Below are 4,565 nucleotides of genomic sequence, written 5' to 3' on the forward strand. Positions count from 1 at the left end.
TTGGTTTTCTGATTGATTTTGTGTGCTTACTTTTCTCTCTCTCTTTTATTTATTTATTTTTAATTTTTTTAAATGACTTTGTTAAAATGGTAGTATTGCATTTGCATTCGCCTTTGTCTTGCATTTTGGTTTTGTTTCCTAAGATATCAGACCATAGAGCAGTGTGCATCAACAAAAATTTTAGACATGGGTTGGTATTTATTACATTAGGTGGGAGTTTTGGACCCTTTTTCACCCCTCTTTATGTGTTTTTATTTTTATTTTTATACCGTGTATAATAATAATAATAATAATAATAATTATTATTATTATTATTATTATCTGTATATATTAAGAGGATTCAGAAAGTTAGTTATTGCTTTTTCCTGTCAAAAATACCCTTAAATTAATTAGCCAACAACTTAAAAATCTGTATATATTAAAAGGATTCAGAAAGTTAGTTATTGTTTTTTTTTTTTCCTGTCAAGAATACCCCTAAATTAATTAACCAACCACTTAAAAATGGGATTAAAATAGTAAATTGGCAAAAAAAAAGTTAGTTATTACTTTTTTACTGTCAAAAATACCCCTACCTAAAACTTAAAAATGGGGTTAAAATAGTAAATTGACAAAAATAATAAATTCTTACTTCTACGTTGAAATGCCTTCCTATTTTTACGTTAATTTAAATTCTTACTTCTACTCTCTAACTCCCTACAAAATATGATAACTCTTTTGTTAGTTTTAAAACTCCTCTAATCTACAAAACTCACCCACGTTGTTTTTGTTTTTTTTTTTTTGTTTTTTGTTTTTTGTTTTTTTTTGTTTTTTTGTGATTGGAAAAAGTAGAAATATCAAATTATAATAAATGCATATTATTAATTTTTACCCAAAAAATAGAAGAGCCTCTGAGCATGTGTGTGAGCGCGTGCTTAGAGGCTAGTTTATATCTGTATATATTAAGAGGATTCAAAAAGTTAGTTATTGCTTTTTTTCCTGTCAAAAATATCCCTAAATTAATTAACCAACAACTTAAAAATGGGGTTAAAATAGTAAATTAGAAAAAGAAAGTTAGTTATTACTTTTTTTACTGTCAAAAATACCCCTATCTAAAACTTAAAAATGGGGCTAAAATAGTAAATTGACAAAAATAATATATTCCTACTTCTACGTTGAATAGTCTTCTTACTTCTAATAAACTCATACTTCTACATTAAATAGTCTTCTTACTTCTAATAAACTCCTACTTTTACATTGATAATAGAAGAGCCTCTATTAAGAGGATTCAGAAAGTTAGTTATTGTTTTTTTCCTTGTCAAAAATACCCCTAAATTAATTAACCAACAACTTAAAAATGGGGTTAAAATAGTAAATTGGCATAAGAAAGTTAGTTATTGGTTTTTTTACAATTAAAAATACCCCTACCTAAAACTTAAAAAAGGGATTAAAATAGTAAATTGACAAAAATAATAAATTTCTACTTTTACGTTGAAATACCTTCCTGCTTCTAATAAACTCCTACTTTTATGTTAATTTAAATTCCTACTTCTACTCTCTAACTCCCTACAAAATAGGATCACTCTTTTGTTAGTTTTAAAATTCCTCAAATCTACAAAACTCACTCCACGTATTCATTTTTATTTTTATTTTTTTCCTGTGATTGGAAAAAGTAGAAATCCAAAATTATAATAAATGCATATTATTAATTTTTATCTAAAAAATAAAAGAGCCTCTGAGCACGCGCATGAGCGCGTGCTTAGAGGCTAGTTATTATTATTATTATTTCCTTAAATGAAATATACCAATACAGATTTAGAAATGGGTTTGGACCATGATTGGATTAGAATATAAATACAAAACGCTTTAATCGAAACTGAGTTTCTAACTTTAACAAAATATATTCCCCCTAAAATATATATATATATATATATATAAATAAGTTTATAAATTTTGTAATGTATAATGACAATGTACAAATTACTAATTTACTAGTGTATAAGTGTATAAAATATTAAAATATTATTTATAAGTTATTAATAATGTAAATCGTTATTTGTAGTGTGTGTATATATATATAATTTCTAATCTTATAAGTTTAATGAATCTAAGTTTTGTAAGTTTAAAAATGAAAATTAATCAATTTAATTATCTCAAATATAGTTTATTTATTAATCATTAGCATACACTTCCGAAGAGATAAAAAATTGCACTCGTGATACTTAATTACTTTACACTAGCCCATAAACCGTGGCATGCACAAACACTTCTCTTGCAAAATTGTAAATTTATAGTTATGTTAGATCAAATAGAATTGCTTTCTTTAAAAAAAAAAAAAAAAATTGAAGATACTGTTCTTCGTTATAACTCCGGTGCCGTATATGATATATTAATATTCTTTTGAGTGCATTAGTTAGGAGAAACATGTTTGGTGAAGTGCAAGAATTGCATAATAAGATGGGATATATGTAAAGGAATTTGTGGTGATTGTTATATGGTGCATGCGTTGATGCGTGCGTGTTTGAGGAGTATTTTAGAGGGGCCAAGGCTATGGGGATCGAACTTGATGCAGAAGCTTATAGTATTGTAGAATTTGTTATTCAGGCTCTTTGTAAGAAACCCAATTTGAGTTTGTCTCTTGTGTTATTGAAGGAAATTATAGAAATGGGATGGATTCCTTCGACGGTACGTATACTTGTATTATTGGGGCTTGTCATATGTGAAGCATGGGAATATGGTACAGGCATTGAGGCCTCAGGTTGAGATGATTAGCTGTGGGAAGTCAATGAATTTGATTGTGGCGACAAATTTGATGAAGGGGTATTGCGTGCTAGGCGATTTGGATAGTGCTTTGGATTTGTTGAATAAGATTGGTGAGGATGGGCTTTCACCAAACAAGCTAATTCAGTTTTGATTGAATGGTTCAGTAAGAATGGGAGCATGGAAAAGGCCTATGAGCTTTATGCCCAAAATGAAAGAAAAGGGTATCCAGCCTAGTGACTTAAGTGGCTTCTTGAAATCTCGAATTCTTGATCACTGGAAACTGCATTCAAGGTGTTTGACGAGGCAGTTGAATGTGGTCTTGCTAATGTTTTTATATATAATAATATTTTGTTAGGGCTATCTGGAAAGGGCAAGGTAAGTGAAGCTCAAGCTACATGGAAAAAAAATGCTTAGCAAGGGTGTGATACCTAGTGTAGTGTCTTACAACAATATGATACTTGGTCATCGCAGAAAGGGGGATATGGATGTTGCAAAAAGCTTATTTTTGGGGATGATGGAAAAGAGCTTATATCCTAATGTGATCGTGCAATCTGTTTTGATGGGTGGGTAATTCAAGAAAGGTGATACTGAATGCGCCTTTGATGTGTTTGACCAAATGATAAGTGTAAATATTGTTCCCACATACTTCACATTTAACACTATTATCAATGGCTTGTGCAAAGTTGGCTTTGTTGAGAGGGTTTTTTTTTTTTTTTTTTTTTTTAACTTACAATAGCATTATAGATGGATTGGTCTAGGAGGGTGCCATCAATTCTGCACTGACCATTTATAGAGGCATGTGTGAAAGTGGAATTACCCCTATGTGGTCACTTACACCAGCTTGATTAATGGGTTTTGCAAAAGCAATAATCTTGCTTGGAAAATGCTGAATAAGATGAAAAGCAAGGGTCTTGAAGTTACAGCATATTGCACTTATTGATGGGTTTTTGCAAAAGGCGAGACATGGAAACTGCACGTGAACTTTTTTCTTAACTTCTTGAAGTCTGTTTGTCTCCAAATGCAGTTGTGTACAATAGTATGATTTGCAAACGTACACAATATGGATCGATGGATTGTTAAAAGATGGTAAATTGCCACTTGCATCAGATCTTTACTTGGAGATGCTTTCAAAGGGTATTGTGCCAGACATTATTACATATATGGTTCTGATAAATGGCCCGTGTAACAAAGGATAGCTAAAAAATGCATGAAAATTTTTGGAAGACGTGGCTAGGAAGAGCATGACTCCTAGAGCTTTTTCTTTTTATAATACCTTGATTGCTGGACACTTCAAGTAGGGGAATCTGCAAGAAGCTTTTAGACTACTTGATGAGATGCTTGACAGAGGTCTTGTACCTGATGAGATTACTTACGATATTCTTATAAATGGGAAGGCAAAGGCAGTAAATACTCTTGCTGAAGTCTCATAATTGTAAATAACTGATTGGAACCTCGACTGGAATCCTTTGAGCAACTCAGGAATCTTTGGAGGGATGGGTCCCTTGAGTCCACTTGCATGCATTTCTCTTCAATATTTCAAATTTGAATGAGAATAACTACTATAATATATACACAATATTTAGACTTATCTACCATTAAAACTCAAAAAGCATTTGAGATATTTTTGAAAAGAACAAGGATCTCACAATCGGGTATAATGCCCCTTAAGTTGTTATCATTTATCCTACTGCATTGTGCAATAAAATAATTTTGATCAGGTAAAGTTTATATTTATGCTTTAAAGGAGAGGTAAATAAAAAGAGGTGGATATTATGCTTTAAAGAGAGGCAAACATATAAAAAGAGGAGGATATAACAAATTCTCTC

General features: G+C 30.8%; 1 pseudogene; it reads left to right on the forward strand.

The window, feature by feature from the left end:
• Positions 1 to 2,367: 2,367 nt before the first annotated feature.
• On the forward strand, positions 2,368 to 4,169 carry LOC126729110 (pentatricopeptide repeat-containing protein At3g54980, mitochondrial-like; annotated as a pseudogene).
• Positions 4,170 to 4,565: the final 396 nt, after the last annotated feature.

Source organism: Quercus robur, chromosome 5, assembly GCF_932294415.1.
Source record: "Quercus robur chromosome 5, dhQueRobu3.1, whole genome shotgun sequence".
Lineage (NCBI taxonomy): Eukaryota > Viridiplantae > Streptophyta > Magnoliopsida > Fagales > Fagaceae > Quercus > Quercus robur.